Here is a 20,572-nt window from a genome sequence, read left to right as displayed (position 1 = left end):
TTTATGAATGTGTTTCTTTTCAGTGCAAACCAAACACCATTTGAATGATGTTTTAATCTTACATATTTGAAATGGAACAGAAGTAAAACTCATCAAAGTACAAACACAGAGAAACAAAATCATTTCAGTCTTAACATAGTTCTCTCCTGTCCCTCTGTTCATCCTGCTCTCATTCCAGAATAAACCGGCAACACCACTTGAACCCAGTTATATAGTAATTTAGAGCACAGACTCTGAAGGCAAACTACCTGTTTGAATCCAACTCTACTACTTATTAAGCTGTGTGAGCTTGGACGAGTTACTTTATCTCTCTGTGTCTCTGTTTCCTCAACTGTGAAACAGGTACAGGATAGCACAGCGTTGCTATAAAGACTAAATGATGGATGGAACGAGAGGGTATTATGCTCAGCAAAATAAGTCAATCAGAGAGGGACAGGTATCATATGATCTCACTGATTTGAGGAATTTGAGAACCAAGACAGAGGATCATAGGGGAAGGGAGGGAAAAATGAAGTAAGACGAAACCAGAGAGGAAGACAAACCATAAGAGACTCTTAATCTCAGGAAACAAACTGAGAGGGTTGTTGAAGGGGAGAGGGGTGGGAGGGTTGGGGTGGCTGGGTGATGGACACTGGGGAGGGTATATGCTATGGTGAACGCTGTGAATTATGGAAGACTGATGAATCACAGACCTGTATCCCTGGAGCAAATAATACATTATATGTTAATTAAAAAAAAAGACTAAATGAATAAATGTGAGGTCCTTAGAACTATGCCTGGCACATAACAAGCTCCAAATGAAAGTTAAGTTCATGATTAACAAAATCACCGCTAATTGTTTTGCTACTGTCGTATTCCTCATCACAGACGGGAAAGATAAAAGCCCACAAAATATTATCTTTAATAAACATACATAAAACTAACATTTGAAATTGGGTATTTTCTCACTTAAAATTCTCAAGCAGGAAAGCAAAAACTTGGAACGGCCAATTAAAAAAAACAAAAGTTTCAAAAGTTCTTGTTATCCAAGAAAGTTTTTGCATAATATTTATCATTTATTTTGACTTGAATCTAAGGATTTAGACACAAACATGAATTTTAAATATAAATCTCAGAGAGTGCTTTTACAACCCTTTATTCTAGCCAATTAATTTATTATTATAATTTGATTTGCTATCTAAATTGATGGAACCAAATTGTCTAGCTTCTACTTCAAAGTATTTCTCAACTCAGCTGGTTTTTTAAGAACAATTCATTCAATGTCAAAACTACAGCATCTGGTGTTTCTCACAAAATCTTTAAAAATAGATAAACAGTAATAACTAAGTTATCTTTACATTTAAAGCTAATGTAGGTCTATGCTATCCTATGTTAGTGATCATCATATTACAAGCCGTAACTCTGCGTGTTAACCGTAAGCTTGGTGAGAGAGTCACTGCTACACCTGTTAACAACACACCAGAAATGCCCAGTCTTCTCTCTTTAATGTTAAGGACTGCGACACCTGTAGGAGACATGTGCAAGCCAACGGACTCTTAAGCTTCTCTCAGCATTCATGAGTGATCAGTTTTCGAGTAAACCCTGTAAAAGGTACCTTGGAACAATTTGTAGGCTATTGCACAGACTTCTTTACTTCATCACTTTTATATCCCCTTCGCTTTCAAAGAATTAAACTGTCTAAAATATTGCCCAACACCTTCATCTTGCCAAAATCTTCCCAAACTTTGACTTTCTCAAAAAAACAAAACAGAACAAAACAAAACAAAACCCTAAAATCTCTTAAAAACATAATTGATGGAGTTTTACAACACTGAATACTAAGATCACCTTTAATTTGGTATTTTCTTACCCTATCTTTCCTATAAATTAAAAACCGTTCCAAGAAGCAAACCCCCTCAGCCTGACAAGATCAGACCTGATTATAATATTTGTGGTTAATTATTGTGGTTGGAATTCTTAAGTGTAGCAGGATTTGCAAGTCTAGTCATCTGGCCTGTTTAGACACTACCCTGACGTCAAAACTTCTGTCTTTTAACTCTAATAATAAGATTGGGGTTCTTACTCCCCAGCCTCCAAAAGTAAAGATATTTGTAGATAACACAATGTATCATTTGTAGTTTTATAAAAGTAATTTAAAATTGTAAAGGACTGGTATTTGACATCCTAGGAGAAAAGCAACACGATCAGAAACAAAACTATTCTAGTTTTATGAGACTGCAAAAAATGAACGTTATTTCTGTCCTAAGTACAAAGGACATACGAACTGGCACAAATGGAGACCAGTTATAACTACCATTTAAGCCTGCTTGTGGAAAAAGGTGCAGAATTATCAGGAATGTATTCTCTGATTAGCCAAACAAGTTTTACAAAAAATTCCTTTTAATAATGTAAAAGTCGTGTAAGATCCAGGATAATTACATTTATTGAGACTGGGTTCCAGTGCCAGATATAAGTTATCTTGTTAGTTTAAATATCTTATTTGTCTTTGTTTTCTCATAGTGTTTCCAAGAGTATCTTGTAATAATAGCAGGTACCCAGTAAAAACACCTTGAATTTTTCCAAAATCCTTGCATCGATTTAAAGTTAGGTAAGGCAAAAAAAAAAAAGTCAGGTAAGACAACAAAATAAAACTTAAAAGTAAAAACAAGGAAAACCCAATCAGTCTAGCTACACAAATTTTATTATTCAAAAATTTTAACATATGATGCTAGTGAGTCTTGGGCTTAAACCAGTATGTAACTCTGTCTTACAGCCTACTTACAAGAATGAGGGAGAGTCCTATGATTCAAAAAAAAATTCTAGAATGATCACAATCACAGTTAATTAACTGTTTATTTGAACCAAGCTGTCTTTTCAAGTAGATTGACAAAACTGCCAGTGTCTTTTTAAAAGAAAATCTCAATAATATGAATGGTTAAACTCTATCATGCTAAGATATGGTTTGTAGATATAAACAGGAAAAGAATCTCCTGGGGGCGCCTGGGTGGCTCAGTCCTTAAGCGTGCGCCTTCAGCTCAGGTCTTGATCCCAGGGTCCTCCAATCAGGCTCCAAACTCAGCGGGGAGCCTGCTTCTCCCTTTCCTCTGCCTGCTGCTCTCCTTGCTTGTATGATCTCTTTCTTGCTATTTCTGTCACTGTCTCTCTCTATCAAATAAATAAATAAAATCTTTAAAAAAAGAGAGAGAGAATCTCCTGCACTTATAATTAAAAATCGTTTGAGCGGTTCTCACCATCTTTTACTGGAAAAGATAAAATAACTTAATTCTTTGTACACTGTGTATACAGTGCATCATAGCCTGATAGATTTACCTTCTCCAATGTCAATTTCAAAAAGAAGGTATAAAAAAAAAAAAGGAAGGTATGTACAAAATAGTTTAGTTTCAAAATACGTGATTTGGAAACATTCTCCCTAAGTGGGGCATATCTGCTCTAGAGGTTAAATAAAAAACGTATTAGTGAATTCATTCCTTGAGTATACAACATTAACAGTTAACCCATTTCAGATAAAGCTTACGATTATCTTTCCCCAGTCTCAGATTTTTAAGTACTACACCTTCCAAGGTTAAGAACAAAGTACAGACTGCTAAGATAATTAATAGCATTAGCATGAGAAAAACGTGGACAAGCGGTCTCAAGATTAACTATGTTTTTAGTTTCTGCATGTGATAGCATAAGGATGTAAGAAATCGAGAAAGTTGGGTACTATATATAATTTTTTAAAAAATCATTCATTCAAGGCCTCAGCCAAAAAAGAAAGCTTTATTAACTAACCAAAAATTAAGTAAATTCAAATTCACTGCAAAGCTCTCTTAAGCTTGAATTACAAAAGGATATTGAAAAAGAAAAAAAAAAAACCCACACAGATACAAATATAAAGCTTCTATTTATTCCTTAGTGATTAAGATTTGATCGAATGCTTCTTAAAATGCTTATCAAAATATTTTCTAAAACAAGCATGAGATTGTATCTGGCCACATAAAGTCACTGTAAGAAACCTTTAATCATGACATAAACACAAAAGAAATAAGGACCACGAAGGAATCAGTCTGGACGGCACTGAATCTATCTGTTCCTGAGAACATTGTCACTGCCCGGCTGTCAGGCTCGGTCCTCTGTTGGACAGCACGCACCTCCAATCTGCCAGCACACAGAATTCCAAGAACATTACCAATTATTAAGTCAAGAGCACTTGGGAAACACACCTTGTAACTGTCCACAGCCTCTGCAGTTCAAACCGGGGCTCAGCAGCTTGTTTTCCTCTTCACCAGTGATGTAAATAAAAATACCACACATCACTCTTCAAAAAAGCACAAACCCCCCCAAACCCCACAATTAGCAATACATTTACTGCCTCTGAGATAAATCTCCTCTATTAAACCAGACCAACATTATGCCTTGATGTGACCTAAGCACATGCTGAGCCCCCTGCCGCTTATCTCCTCTATCATTTGCTTCTAACGATAGCTGACAAACTAGCCTCACAAATCCTTTTTTAGCTGCTGATCAGACAGATCCCCCTTTGACAATCCAGCATGGTGGAACACTCGAAAATTCTTCCTGCTTCTATTCTATTGCTTGCTCTAAAAACCGGTTTCCTTTTCATTGAGATAATAGCCTTTTCTGCAGTCACATGACTCAGAAGCTACATTAGCAGAGCTTTATGATAATAGACTAAGCCTCTACCCCTCCTGTTATTAAGAGAATGTCTTTTTCTTCTTCTCTCTCTCTCTCACACACACACACACACGCACACACGTGGGCAAAATGCACACATGCATTCAATACACATGTCTAAAATTATTTACTCTTCTTGGAATTACCATAATAAATTAAAAAAGTATACCCTAAAATGAAAATGCTCCCAATTTCTAACTCTGCTGCTAAAAATAACTGCTAAGAACAAACACTGATGCATGGCCTTCCGTTCAGTACGATGCAGCGTGCTGCCCATCAACAGTCCCCTATGAGCAGTGATATAAATGCTATAGTTAGAAGAAAAGGCGTGCTCTCTCATTCACTCTCTAGAGCCCGGCCCCCACTGATCTAAATCTCATAGATCTGGTATAACAAAAACTTTGGAGACATTATAGCTATCCACATATTGGAAATGGGTTCCCTATTTTAGTAAAACACATGTTAAGCACACTTTTAAACACCAAAAGGTACTTTTGTTAGGAATATATCCTCATTAAGAAACTTATAAGTTGTTCCAAGAAGAAAAACGTTCCCATGGCCAAAGCCATCTTCCAAAATAATAATCAAAAGTTCCTTTCAGTCTGGCCAGTTTGATTTATTTCTGATAAACCACTGACTCGCAAAACACATCATGTGGAGCACTCGCACAATGCCTGACACACAGTCCTTGTCCCAGAACGGTTCTTACAGGTCTCTAGTAAAAGGTTAAAATACTAGGCAAAGAGATCGCAGATTACATTATAGACTTACATCATTTTCAGTTATGATCTTCTTATTAAAAACTTTTCAAATCGACCAAGCAAGCAATTTGGGGAAGGAGTTTCTAAGTGTAAGAATGTGTTGAGAAGTCAGAAAGAGATGGGGTAAGGAGTTGCCCCAGGAGAAAACCATACTGAAGCACAACGCACACTGGAAGACAGACGTACACAATGAGGCTAGAAGAATCTGTTACACTGAAATCAATATATTAAGCTACATTTTACATTCCTTAGTTACAATTATTGCCTTGGTTTTCTCATCTCAAAAATGGAAAACAGGGATTTTTAAAAATTGAAGTATAATTAACATACAATTTTATATTACATTATATGTTAAAATTAACATATAATTTTATATTTGGGTCCATGACATATGGATTCAATAATTCTACACACTACTCGGTGCTCACTGTCAATGTAGCACGAAAAGTAGATATAATTTTTTTAACTTTTAACTATGATAAAATACACGTAAAAGTTACCATCTTACAGTATACAGTCCAATGACAAGTTTATTCCCTATTTTGCAGATCTCCCAGACTTTTTCACCTTGTGAAACTGAAACCTTAATACTCATTAACAACTCCGCATACCTCCTGCTCCCCAGCTCGTGACAACTGGCACCTATTTTCTGTATCGATGAATTTAACTTCTTTAGACACCTCATGTGAGTGCCAACCATACAGGACTTGTCTTTTTGTGTACAGATATTTTATAGAACAATTATTTTAATAGCTGGAGATCAAAACAAAGAGCTTTCATCTCACAAAATCATTTTACATGAACTACAATTATAAGTAAACCACGCCAAAATTAGATTCTTTAATACAGAAAACCCAAGAACTGTTACAGACACAACTATATAGAGGGATTATTATATAAAAGTGACCTATACAGGGGCGCCTGGGTGGCTCAGTGGGTTAAGCCTCTGCCTTCGGCTCAGGTCATGATCTCAGGATCCTGGGATCGAGCCCCACATCGGGCTCTCTGCTCAGCAGGGAGTCTGCTTCCTCCTCTTTCTCTGCCTACTTGTGATCTCTCTCTCTCTCTTTGTCAAATAAATAAAATCTTAAAAAAAAAAAAGTGACCTATACAAAAAACCTCTTAATTTCTCAGAACTCAAAAGAACTGGACAATTCTAATTCCAAGACTCTTAGTTTACTCTGATTACATTACCCACTCCACACTGTATCAACAATTTGGTAAGACAGAGTGGGTGTTTACTAATCCTCTCCACATCACTAACCAGAACCACCACTGCTCTGGAAGGCTGCCCTAATAACTAACAGAGCCTAAAATGACTACAGAGGTGTCAAGGAATATAAGCTTCCTAAAGACCTCTGTGAAGAAATTCAATTAGAAAACAAAATGTTTCTAAGAAAATAAATTTTAAAAATTTTAAATGCTGGCACATGTATCATAAAAAAAGCCAAAGCACAATTCAGAATTATTAAGATGACTAAAGTAATTGTTAAAAAAATAAAACCTTTTAGAGTTGTAATGATTTTAATAGATATCCAAATATTTTCAGTATGCACTTAAAATCTAAAGTCAATAGTCAGGGCATCACAGGAAATTGATGTATCATAGGAAATAATTCTCCTAGTAGATAATGAGAGAAAACTTTTTTTAAAGAATAGCACAGGAACTACAAGGGGCAGTTTTGTGAAATTCATCTACCACATATGTCCTTTTCCTGCTCATATTATCAAATCTTTGGTTATCGCAGAAATCACTTCTACAGAGGTAGGTTGAGGTCACAGATACTCTAAAACAAACACCATGTGTCCTTGATTAGCTACAATGGAGTTTTTACAAATGATTTCTCAGCCAAATCACAGGCAACAGCAAAATGCTATGAATTCCCCGATCAAATCAACAGCAGTAAGAAAATGTCTCCTGCCAAACACATCGAAGTAAAATGTCTTGATCCAGATTCTGCGCTTACACTTCAAGATGTATTGCTGTTAGCAAATCTGTCCTTCTGTCATATTTTCTGCTGGCAACCACAAATAGGTAAAATTTTCTAGCTCCCCTCCTGAGTACAGAAGGTGGCTGCAGCAGATTTTATCATTAGCAACTTTAAACTTTTTTCGTCACCAAGACAGTAGTGTTTAAAAGGGAATTAGACTAGATAATTTGCAAAGTTGTTTCTAGCTTTCATGTTTTCTGACGGTGGTTATATATGTCAGTGTGGTTCATTCTTAAACCAAAGCCTGGTAAGAGGTAAAACAAGGATTCCGTAGAGTAATGCTTCATTTTTTATTAAAATGAGGTGAAATTCACATTCAGTCCAATAAACAGATCTTAAGAGTAAAGTTCAAGAGTTCTGAAAAATGAGGGGAGCCTGGGTGGCTCAGTGGGTTAAAGCCTCTGCCTTTGGCTCAGGTCATGATCCCAGAGTCCTGGGATCGAGCCCTCCATTGGGCTCTCTGCTCGGCGGGGAGCCTGCTTCCTCCTCTCTCTCTGCCTGCTTCTCTGCCTACTTGTGATCTCTGTATGTCAAATAAATAAATAAAATCTTTAAAAAAAAAAAAAAGAAAGAAAGAAAGAAAGAAGAGTTCTGAAAAATGAAAGCACCTATGTAGCCCACACTCCTATCAAGATGTAGAACACTTTTGTGACCCCCTCAATAGTTCTCCTGTGCCCATTCTCAGGCAATCTCTCTCTCCTTATCCCCACCACCAACTGCCAATCTTATTCTATTATTACAGATTAGTTTTGCTTCTTCTAGAACTTCAAATCAATGGAATCATACAATAAATACTCTTTATGCCTCTTTCAGCATAAAGTTTTTGAGACCCATCCATGTTACCACATATATTAATAACTTGCCCCATTTTAGTGCTAAGGGTATTCGAATATACCCCAGTTTGTCTATCCATTCTCCTCTTGATGGGGCCTGGGTTGTTTACAATAGGGACTTGTGGTAAAAAGAATTTTAAGATGGTTCTGCAAGCCTCCCCAACCCCTGGTCTACACACCCTGCACAAGCCCAAATATGGTGAGTTTTCACCCCAGTGATTAGGCTGTATTATATGGCACAACTAATTTTAGGATAGAGAAGTTATTGGGGTGAGCCTGGTCTAACCATAATGAGTTTTCTACGCTGGCAGCAGCAAACCTCAGAAATGTGAAGCAAAAGAAGGATTTGAAGTACCATTGCGGACATGAGGATGGAGGGGACCACTAGTCAAAGACTGCAGGGAACCTCTAAGAGCTGATAGTGGCACACAGCAAACATCTAGCAAGCAAGCAGGACCTCAAGTCCTACAGCTGCAAGATACTGAATTTCGCCAACAAGAATGAGCTAGAAGTGGGTGTTTCCTCCCAGTGCCTCCAGGTCAGAACCCGTTCTTGCTGACACCTTCATTTCAGCCTTATGATAACCCTGAGCATAGAATCCAGCCATGCCATGCTGAATTTCTTTTTTTCCTTTTTAAGATTTATGATTTATTTATGGGGGGGGTAGAAAAAGGGGGAGGGCAGGGATGAAGAGCATCTCCAACAGCCTCCCCGCTGAGCAAGGAGCCCGACAAGGGCTTGATCCCATGACTCCAAGATCATGACCTGAGCTTGAAATCAAGAGTCAGATGCTTAACTGACGGGGCCACGCGGGCGCCCCTGAATCTCTGATCTACACAGAACGGTGAGCTAATATATGGGTGTAGTTTGTCTGTGGTCATTTATTACACAGGAAAAGTAAACTAACGCAGAGTTATTATAAACAAGCTGCTACCAATACATACATACAAGTCTTTTGCAAGACATACACTTTCATTTCTTGGAGGTAAACACCTAGAAGCGGAATCGCGGGCCCACAGATATGTACATTCTTACCATCTCACATTTCCACCAGCCACGCACGCACGCACCCACAAGGGCTCTGGGTGCCCCACATCCTCACCAGCATTTGGCGTTGTCAGTCTTTTTAATTTTAGCTGAAATCCTAAATCTGTTAGCAGCCTTCTCTACAGATGGGGCGCAATCCTCAACCATCTTCTTCTCTGTGGAGCTTTTAGAACATTTACAGCTAATAATACCACAGTCAGTCTTATTTTATATTCTGCGTTAGCATCTCACAGGGGCGAGGTCCAGCCACACGGCAGCACAGAGACTGAAGGACAGGGATCACGCCTCGTGTTGCTCTTACAGTTACTGCTCTTAAAGTTCCCAGCACCAACTCTCCTAGCACTGCTTCTTGAGCTTACTCGTCCAATTTACGTCCTGACATTTCTTTTACTTCTAAAGGCAATTATGTAGCAATATGAAAGAAATAACTTTTGAAGAGGCCCCTTTATAGAAAGGCAGGAGTGCGACCTTGGGAGTGATACTTTAGTGTGAATCCATATACTACCTGTATGACCCCTAAGCAAGTTACCTAACCTGAGTCAGGTTCAGATGCGTAAATGGGGGGGGGAGGTGGGTGGGAGTGCGGAGCAGCAATGCCGTGCCTATACTCCATTGTTATTGTGGAGATTCTAGGAATTATATCGAAAGCAACTAGCCCAGCACCTGGCAGAGGAGGACATCAAGCAATGGGAGCTATTACCAGCTCTTAGTTTGATTATGTTCCACAAAAAGAAGAGGGAAACCATATCAATTACAACTTTGAGGAAAGAGGAAAAGAATATATAATGTTAAGAGTTGTGTTAGGTGGATGGGACCACAGGTGATTTTCATAATTTTAAAATAATGGCATTACTTAAATGATCAGTTTTAAAAAGGCGGCAGCTTCTAAAGCTGGGTAAAGGGTACGTGGGGGCTTATAATACTATTCAAATTTCCAAAATACAAATAAATAAATTGAGCCAGAAAATGGCAAATATTTAATCAACAAAGATGTCGTGGTATGCTATTATCATATATTTTATTTATTCATATTTTAAAAATGAGATACACTCTGAAGATGTCACACTTAACAAATTGCCGAGTGTGAACAAACTAAGTCATCTAGGATATTAATTTATAAACCCATTAACACTGTAATTACATAGATCAGATTTCTGAAACCTGATAAAATATCCTGGAATCATATATCTGTTAAATATATTTTTACCATGATGAGGAAAAGAAAAGTAATGTCCATTTGAACTGGCTCTTTTCATTAGACATACAGTCCACAGAATTAGGTCATTAGACCCCTGACCTCCTTCCTCAAGAGCTGAGTCCATGATAAAGGAAAAGGCCTACCTGTGAATATCCTGCCCGTGGATGTTATCCTGCCATCACTAACCAGAGATTTTGTTCTTTTGATATGGAGGAAAAAATGAGCCTTCGAGAAGGCCCAACTGTGCTAAGAGAGCAGCGAGTGCTATTTTGTTGGGTTATTTCCAATAAAAGGCTTATGCAAACAGCAGTGCATAAATGCCTATGATACTACTGCAGTCGATTATACCCACACAAAAGAGAGCTGAGGAGAAGGACGATAGAGCGCAATCACTTCTAAATATGACTCTGCCAAGTTACCACTTCATGAAATGAAATAATATACAAATAGCATACTATACTCCCATCTCAGCATTTGTACTTCATCCAAGGATTTCGGAGGCTTCAAGTACTGAATCAGATTCTTCCCAATTAGCACATATGTACCATCGAAAGTAAGTTGCCTTTAAAAGGTGCGGTTATTCTTTGAAGTCACTGGAGTACCACCATGAGATTACAATTAAAATGCTGAGGTGGTCTGTTAGCTAGAATTAACAAGAACCATAGGAGTCTATCGGGGTTTATACATTTTATACCTCAAGCTTCCAAAAATGCCTAAGGCTCAGGAAGCAGATTATATGTCTCAAGAATTGAATTCACTGGTAGAATCCATCCCTCTAAGATAGACATTATTCCCTAAAATGTTCTGCCAGGATCAATGAGCATTTAGAATTGTAAAATCTTGGAACCAAAAAAAATGTGAGGGCCACCCAGTCCCAGGACTCTGGAAGCCATCCATTTCAAATTCCCAAACTGGGTTAACTCCGTAGTCTCCAGTATATACTTTTTTAAAGATTTTTATTTATTTATTTGACAGACAGAGATCACAAGTAGGCAGAGAGGCAGGCAGAGAGAGGGAGGAGGAAGCAGGCTCCCTGCTGAGGAGAGAGCCCAATGCAGGGCTCGATCCCAGGACCCTGAGATCATGGCCGGAGCCAAAGGCAGAGGCTTTAACCCACTGAGCAACCCAAGCGCCCCTTCTTTTTTAAACATTTAACTTCAGAATCATTGAAATATTGAGGGAGAAAACGTCCCACACTGTTGCTGAGGGTCCAAAAAGTAACCAAGGGCGGAGCCTTGACCATATTGCTCCTTCAAAACATTAGAGAGGACTGCGATTGCAGGGATAACACAGAAGAGCAATAACACGTCCTTGAGCATTAAGTCTCCTGGCCTCACAAACCTTCTTGTCATCCTTAACTCTTGTGGATTAACCAGATTTGTTTTTCTGGCTCTGCTATTCTCTGGATCCTCTATTCATTAACTTCTCCCAAATAAAGCCAAAAGAACATGTCAGTCACACACAGAGAGGACTGGAAGAATGTGGCTCACTATTCTCACTGTATCATAAAGGAGTGCTACGCAGGTAGATGATAGTAAGACTTTTGTGTCAACCTGTTTTAACTAAGATCTGACCAGAAATTTTCATTTATTCACAAACTTGGCTACAGAAGCAGAATCATCAAAGTAAGACAAAAAGTTTCTCTTTGTGTGGGAGATGCCATATTCTGAGGCAAATAATTAATTATTCCATTCCAAATTTCACAGGCACAAGAGGCCCTTGTGACAAAAGGTGCTAAGGGACATGTGTTTTATGTTGGTCTATAAGAATGCATCCCTCACAGCAGATCACTGTATCTCAGAACTTTGAGTCAATCCCAACTCAACTTCAAGTGCCATTTGTGAATGCTTTTGAGGTGGATGATTTCTTTAACCTTCCCCTCACTGGGGCTCCTTCTTTTTCTGTCTTCTCCTATTCTCTCCTTCCTCTCAAAATATCATTAAGATTATGTTTCCTTGTCTGGAAGAGGGTAATAATGATTGCAATCATAGTCACAAGTATAGAGAAAGAGGGAAAATATCTTAAAGGGAAAAAAGAAATCTTTCCTTGGAACCCATAGGCCACAGCAATAGTTTCTAAGAAAGGAAAAACATTTTTGATACCTGACCTGCTGTCTTTCTCTCCTTAACAGTTTTCCTTTCTAAGCTTTAGATTAATTCCTTTCATCCAACCAATATTTATCAGTTGCCAATGTCATGTAAGGCACTAATTCAGGTGCTGGGCATACAAAAATGAACAGGACAAAATTCCTGACCTCATGAGACCTATAATCAAGGAAGGCAAAGAGAAAAGTCGGCAAAATTTATAAAATATGATAAAAAATGCCATTTCAGGGTCTGGGCTGGTATAGGATCAAGGAGAGAGAATGCCTAACTTTGGAAAGGAAGGCCCAACCAAGAAATATTTCAAAGGACAGCAGGACACAAGTAGGACTGTATCAAGTGTATGAGGAAGTGGAGAAATAAGTGTATAAGCAGGAGAGAATAAAAGCAAATCTCTTACTAGGGCTCCAAGGAAATCCCCATGAAGGTCCCTAAAAAAAGGTGGTGGGGGTGCCTGGGTGGCTCAGTTGGCTAAGTGACTGCCTTTGGCTCAGGTCATGATCCCAGAGTCCCAGGATCAAGTCCCGAATCGGGCTTCCAACTCAATGGGAAGTTTGCTTCTCCTTCTGACCTCCCCTCTCATGCTCTCTCTCACTCTCCCTCTCTCTCAAATAAATAAATAAAATCTTAAAAAAAAAAAAAAAAGTGGTGGGAAAAAATGCTGGAAAGGTGGGCATGAACAAGGCGAGGATAAGCTTTATCTGCAGAGCTAAGGAGGCTGAAATTCACCCTGCAGGGAAGAGGAAACCCAGGTGAGCAGCTGAGTAACATGATTTTTTTTTTTTAAAGGAAGTTTAGGGGTGTCTGGGTGGCTCAGTGAGTTGAATGTTGAACTTTGGCTCAGGTCATGATCTCAGGCTCCCCTCTCAGTGGGGAGTCAGCTTGAACCTGTCCCTCCCCCTGCTTGTGGTCTGTCTCTCTCTCAAATAAATAAAATCTTTTAAAAGATTAAACTAAATGAGAAAGAGAGAAAGAGAAAAGAAAGAGAAAGAGAGAAGCAAAGTTTACCAGTGGTATGGACTTTGAGAAATGATACTAGTTAGGGAGAATAGTTTGGAAACTGTACCAACAGTATCAGTGAGAAATGATGAGACTAGACGTAAGCTAAGTTATCTAACCCTTGAAAGTCTAGCACAGCCCAAAAATTAACCCTCACATATATGGTCAAATGGTTTTTGACAAAGGTGCCAAGACCATTCAATGGGGTCCTTATATTTGTCTTTTCAACAAATGGTGCTGGGAAAATCGGATATTCACATACAAAAAAAAAATTAGACTCTTGGTTTACATATACAAAACTAACTTAAGAGTAGGTCAGAGACCTTAACAGAAGAGCTAAAACTAAAAAAGTCTTACAAGAAAACATAGGGGGAAATGTCATGATAGTAAGTTCCGTAATCCAACAGATTTTTCAGATGTAAACCAAAAGCACATGTAACCAAAAAAAAAAAAAAAAAGAAAGAAAGAAAGAAAGAAAGAAAAAAAAAGTTGGAGTGCCTGGGTAGCTCAGTGAGTTAAGCTTCTGCCTTCGGCTCAGGTCATGATCTCAGGGTCCTGGGATCAAGTCCTGCATCCAGCTCTCTGCTCAGCAGGGAGCCTCTCTCTGCCTGCCTGCCTGTGATCTTGCCTTGTCAAATAAATAAATAAAATCTTAAAAAAATTAAAAAATAGTTAAGCCAGACTTCAAAATTAAAAGCTTCTGTGCATCAAAAGATATTACCAACAGAATAAATAGGCAATCTATGGAATGGGAGAAAGTATTTGCAAATCATATATGTGATAAGAGATCAATATCCAATATACAACATAAATAAACAGTTTGATTTTAAAAAATGGGGAAAGGATTTGAACAAGCACTTCTCCAAAGAAGATATACACATGGCCAATAAGCACATAAAAGGATGCTCAACCTCAAAAGTCATTAGGGAAACGAAAATCAAAGCCACAAGGTACCATGTCACATCTACTAGAATGGCTATTATCAGAAAACTAGAGGGGCACCCGGGTGGCTCGGTCAGTAAGCATCCAACTCTTGATGTCAACCCAGGTTTTGATCTCAGGGTCATGAGTTCAAGCCCCATTCTGTGCTCCACGCTGGGCATGGAGCCTACTTTAAAAAAAACACACACATACTAGCTAACTAAAAAACAAGTATTGGCAAAGATGTGGAGAAACTGGAACCCTTGTGCATTGTTGTTGGCCTATAAAGTGACACAAGCCACTACGGAAAACTGGATGGTGATTCCTCAAAAGAATTGAAAATAAAATGACCAAATGACTCTTCTGGGTACGTACTCCAAAAAACTGAAAGCAGGGACTTGAACAAATATTGATACACCTATGTTCATAGCAGCATTATTCACAATCGCTTCAAGGTGAAAACCCCAAGTGTCCGCCGACAGATGAATGGATAAATAAAGTGTGACATGTACATACGATGAAATACTATTCAGTTATAAAAAGGGAGGAAATGTGGACACACGCTACAAGATGGATGAACCCTGAGGACATGCTAAGCGAAATAAGTAACTAGAGGTTAGAACCTCTAAATGAGCTTCCCAGAATGGTCAAGTTCACACAGAGGAGACCAGTGTTTGCCAGAGAAAGGAGGGGAGAAGGAATGGGAAGACAGTGTTGAGTGGGTGCAGACTTTCAACTGAGTAAGATAAGCTCTGGAGACAGATATTGCTGATGGTTATACAACAATGTGAATGTGCTTAATGCCAGAGAACTGTACACTTAAAATGGTTAAAACGGTAATTTTGTTATGTATATTTTACCCACAATTTATTCTAAGGAGTCTACTATATCTATCCCTGAGTTAGAGAATGTAAAAAATGTCCTCATATTTGGAATTTTGCTTACATTTTCAACAGTATCATTATTGCCTCAATGAAAGCATATTCTGTCAGCTGCCAAAAAAAGAAAAGATTTACCCTGACTCATAAAAAAGAAAACAATAAGAAGTAATACCTTTAGACCTCAGTGGTTAGACCAAAATTATCCCTGGCCTCTAAGGAGGGAAGCCAAAGGACAACACACACACGTGACTATGCCTTTACGAATGACCACGTCTGGTCTGTTCTATAATGATTATAACCCCCGGCAGACAGTCTCTCTTTTGCTGCCCTGCCTGCTGCTCCCTTGCAGTATATTCAATAACCTCCTATCTCCTTTTTAAAGAAATGATTATAAGCCCCAAGTCTGGTCTAGCTGCCTGCTGTGTGCCCAAGGTTTCAAGTGATTCATGTTCATTTACTATTAGTCCAATAAGTAGAATTACCACCAAAATTTCGGAGTATTTTCTGCCAGACTTACAAAATAAAGATAAAACCATGTGTTAACTAAGCAAGAGAACCTCAACAAAAAGGTCAGAGAACAATTTACTCATTTCGGAAGTGAGAAAATGAAGAGTAAGTTAGGTATCTAAGATCCTCCTTAACTAAAGCAATGAGAAAGCTCACAGAGGTAACTCTACACAATCTCAGCTAATACACGATCCTATTACTTCTACTTATTTGTACTTTACTGTAGAATAAAGTAACTGATCTATACGAATACGACGACAAAAATGCTGAAGCACAAAAATGAGACTCTCAAGGCTAAACCCTATCACGGAATGCACAAAGTCTGGCAAACGCACAGCGCATGCTTAGTCACCCCTTCTCCTGAGGTACAGCAGACACTGCTAATTAATCACTTCTGAGCCTGTATGTGGCCTCTCAATTCTTCTCAACACAGCACTCCAGGCAATCACTATAATCAATAGGAGCTGGCACCAGAGATGAAGTCTGCTTGCCATCCCAACACCAGGGTGGGAATGGGAGAGGGATCTGGGGCGGCCAAGAATCACGGAGGAGATGCAGTAGAGAGTCTCTCCTAGGGGAGAGAGGATATCAACACAACACAGCACAACAGATTTTGCAACAGTAGCTTGCCACAGGAACGGGATCGGAATCTGTTGGTTTGACGCAGCCACCTCTTCTATGAAGCCTGTTTCAGACACCAGTAAAGACCAGGCCGCGCCCTCAGTGACATAATAAACTCTGTAGTTCTTTGAAAATAGAGCTTTTATCCTTGACAGGACTGAAGAAGCGAGGGGCACAATTTGGTATATGTTCCCGGAATTTTGTTAGAAAAATGCCTTGCTAGTAAAAGAAAATCTTCCCCAGCAGGAGAGGAAAGGTTTCCAGATTGGCCAACTACTCACCACCTGTCCTTCCAATTTTGCTGCTTCCTCCTGGGTTCTACTCAAACTGCATTCCCCACTGTTCCTGGAAACCAGCTGGCAGAAGGGGGAGGGGGGCAGAGAAATGGAGGCAAATTTGCAAGTGACAAAAAAGTTTTTCAAAGATAAGATCTAGGCCAGCCTGCCATTGCTCTGGAGTGGATCTTGACCAGAATGGGAGCCAAAGTGTAGCCTTTTCATTGTATATGGAAGATTCCAAGCCACAGCCATGTTATCCAGTCAGGCCCAACCACGAACAGGCAGTTTTATTGTTTTTAATGTTTTATGATATTCTTCCCCATCCCACAAACATGGCCAATTTCATCATAAAGGGACCCCATTCTTTATAAGCAAGACATCCTACTCAGATGACATCAAGTTAAAACTACTTAGTAGACTAAAGAGAGGGAAAGAAAGCACTCTTAAAGACACGTTTTTAGAAATCAGGCACATCTAGCGCCAACCATGTGCCAGGCACGGGCCTAAGTTTTTTTTTATTGACACTCATATCTGTTTTCCTCACCACAATCCTATGGGGCTGGGACTATGATTTCTCCCAATTTACAGGAAACTGAGGCACAGGGAGGTCAAGTACGGCTAGTAAGTAAAAGGGCCAGAAGCTGCATTTGCGCAGTCTGGTTCCGCAGTCTGTGCTCTTAGCCACTGTATTTATACACAAAAAGCAGAAAGGCACACATGCTCAGTGATTGCCAAGTACTCCGGCACTGTGCCAGCTAAGGGCTTTGCATGTGGCGTCTCACTGGTTCCTTCAAATACCACATGAGATGGGTTTAATCTTCCCCTTTCTGAGACAAAAACCCCGAGGGTCAGTGAGGTTAAGTAACTTATTCAAGGTTACACAATAGGAAGATTGCCAAACACCAGTTACTTACTGGGGGCCAACCACACACGCCAGCCACTGGGACTGCACTATATCTTTAATCCTCTCAACAGCCCTGTAACAGAGGTGCTCATTCACCCCCATTTTACAGCGGAGAAAAATGAGGCTTAGAAAAAGTCTGGATAGTTTGGTTAGAGTCAGATTAGTAAGAAGAAAAATTCTAAGACCAGTTGAGTCCAAAGCCCGAGTTCTTCCCCTCAGGAGACTGGTATAAAGAAATGTTTATACCTCGGCGGCCATATGTACAGCGCTGTAGGGGCGTGCAGGTGACTCGGCTCCATTCAGTAAACTCAGGGTATAAAGGGGGACAAAGAAGTGTTACACAAAGCACTATAGTTTCCCAACATGTAGTCATCAACCATTCACTGAGATCCTTCCTATGTGTGGGGCAATGGGGGACACATTCACAGAGGGCAGCCAGGGACTGTCCCGCTCCTTGCCAGACCTTCAGACATGTGGCAGGCCTCCAATCCCTGCGACCGCCCCGACAGCGCCCCCCACCCCCCAGATACGCGCAGAATCATGGGCCTTCCTGAGAACCTAAGAAGCCCTATTTTCTTGCCACTTCCTTCAAGCCCAGTACAATCTGGCCTCTATCAGTACATGTTTTTCAACACTTGGCTTCATTGACACGGCACTGTTAGGCTTCTCATCCTATCTGCCTCACCTGTGCTGGGCCCACTTCTCTCTGCCACCAAGCCAAAAAGGGGGGCGGGGGGGAAGGAAAGAAAAAGAAGGAGGAAGGAAGGGAGGAGGGAGAGGGAGGGAAAGAAGAAGGGGGAAGAGAGGGGAGGGGAGAAAGCAAGCCCGTCCAGCACTACTTGAGTAACCTCATTGCTTCCCTTCCCCACACAGCCCCTCCTCGCAGCTAGTATCTGCAGATGCAGTTTCAGCGATCTCATCTGGGGGGCGGGGGGGGGGCACCTGCATTTACACTTGCAGCCCCATGATACCACCTCCGCCCCAGGGCCCAGCTTCCAGTTGCTCATCGGCCTCCGACCCCAGTTGCAGCATAATGGAGCTCCTCCCCTTTCCGAGGAAGCCCCTCCTCCCACATCTGCTGCCTCTAAGTCTCTGTTGCTGGTAAACTCTTCTAACTCTTTTCTCTCTCCATCTTCAAACCCAGTCCAGGATCTTTAGATTCTACTTTTGCAGCTTGTCTTGCAAAAAAGCACCAGCTTCTGTCCAATCTCTCTGCGACTACCAGGATTTCCTTCTCTCTCAGCAGGCTTCTCCAGGAACTTCTCCCTGTGTCAGGTTTCTCCCTCTCTCAACTTACCCTTAGGGCTAGTATCAAATTCTACCACCATGGTTCTTTCAGGCTGAACACTGGATAGAAATTACCACAGAGTACTGAGGATTAAGTGTGATAATTACAGTAATCGACTACCATACTTCTTAACACATGGTAGGACTCAATAAACGTCTGTCTCTCTCCTTTTACTTTTACTCTCTGTGAAATCAAACAGGAGCCTGGCCATTGTTGTCAACCAAACAGTCCCCTACCTCCACAGTCTCAGTTCCGGCCAAACCAGAGTACAGTATTCTCAGACGTGGCCTGACACTTCCCTGTGGCCACCACGTTCACGCTCTTCTACTGACCTCTCCTGCCATTCATGCCAATGTAGATGTCTACAGACCCTCCAACGTTTATCATCTCAATGGCTTCCTCCTCAAGAAGTTGTCCCTAAGCCCCTTCACTCGAGGAAGACCTTTCCCAGGGTGGCTGGCTGGCTTAGTCAGTAGAGCGTGCGAATCTTGATTTTGGGGTTGTGAGTTCAAGCCCCACATAGGGTTAGGAACCTACTTAAAAAAAAAAAAAAAAAAAAAAAAAAAAAACCCTTTACCCTTTCCCAATGCCCAGAAACCATCAAACTAATCTGATATCAACTTTCAGTAAAGCTATAAATATTTATTAATCACTTAATATGTGCCAAGCAATGTATCAGAACCTGAGGGCACAAATGTAAAAAACTACTGTATTCTTGGTGTATCATGGTTATTATAGTCCACATACTTATCATACCCTAAGTAAATTATAAACTTGAAAGTGGTCCAACCCTATGATTATAAGCTCTCTGATGTCACAGTCTGTGTATTACTCATCTTTGTATTCTCTATAGCACTGATTAAGATACCTTGGTATGTAATATAAATTGCTATACTGAATGGCAACCATAATAATTTTGTTATATTTCAATATTGTTATTTTGTTGTATAATTGTATAATTTGTTGTATAATTGTATAATTTTGTTATATTTCAATATCGTTTCCAGAGACTTTTATGGGGTTTCATAAGAAAAACTATTACTAAAACACATGTGAAAGAAATTACATGAAAGAAAGAAAATTTGTAAATTTTCAGATGAAAAAATTATTATTATATAGCTATTAGGTGTATAAAAGTTTACTGCGATTTAAACATAAAACTAGGATTAGAATTTAAAATCTTAGATAATGGTGCCCAAATTTTAGAGTCTAAAGAATGCGTCAAAGCAGGGGCGCCTGGGTGGCTGAGTTGTTAAGCATCTGCCTTTGGCTCAGGTCATGATCCGGGGTCCTGGGATTGAGCCCTGCCTCAGGCTCCCTGCTTGGCGGGAAGCCTGATTCTCTCTCTCCATCTCCCTCTCCCACTTGCACTGCTTGTGTTCTGTCTCTCGCTGTGAGCTGTGACTCTCTCTGTCAAATAAATAAAATCTTAAGGGAAAAAAAAAAGAGAAGAAGAAGAATATGTCAAAGCAATGAATAAGACAAACTTCCCCAATTCCTCAATCCTTCTACTAACATTTCCTATATATTTCTGTGTTTTGTAATTGAGGGGAGATGTCCCATGTTGA

General features: G+C 39.8%; 1 protein-coding gene across 7 annotated transcripts in view; it reads right to left on the bottom strand.

Annotated features, from left to right (window-relative positions):
• NCOA2 (nuclear receptor coactivator 2) overlaps positions 1-20,572 on the bottom strand; it is a 292,692-nt gene that overhangs the window by 135,553 nt on the left and 136,567 nt on the right. Inside the window, exon 1 of one of the 7 annotated variants that reach the window (XM_032869224.1) lies at positions 4,203-4,224. The exons of the other annotated variants lie outside the window; for them this stretch is intronic. The gene's annotated coding sequence lies outside the window, so the exon portion shown is untranslated. Of the gene's footprint in view, positions 1-4,202; positions 4,225-20,572 lie in introns of those variants that run through there. 7 annotated transcript variants of the gene reach the window in all.

The sequence above is a fragment of the Lontra canadensis genome, unplaced genomic scaffold, assembly GCF_010015895.1.
Source record: "Lontra canadensis isolate GAN:19392208 unplaced genomic scaffold, GSC_riverotter_1.0 scaffold37, whole genome shotgun sequence".
Classification (NCBI taxonomy): Eukaryota; Metazoa; Chordata; class Mammalia; order Carnivora; family Mustelidae; genus Lontra; species Lontra canadensis.
The sequence above is the reverse complement of the archived record's forward strand: the minus strand, read 5'-3'. Positions and strand labels throughout refer to the sequence as shown.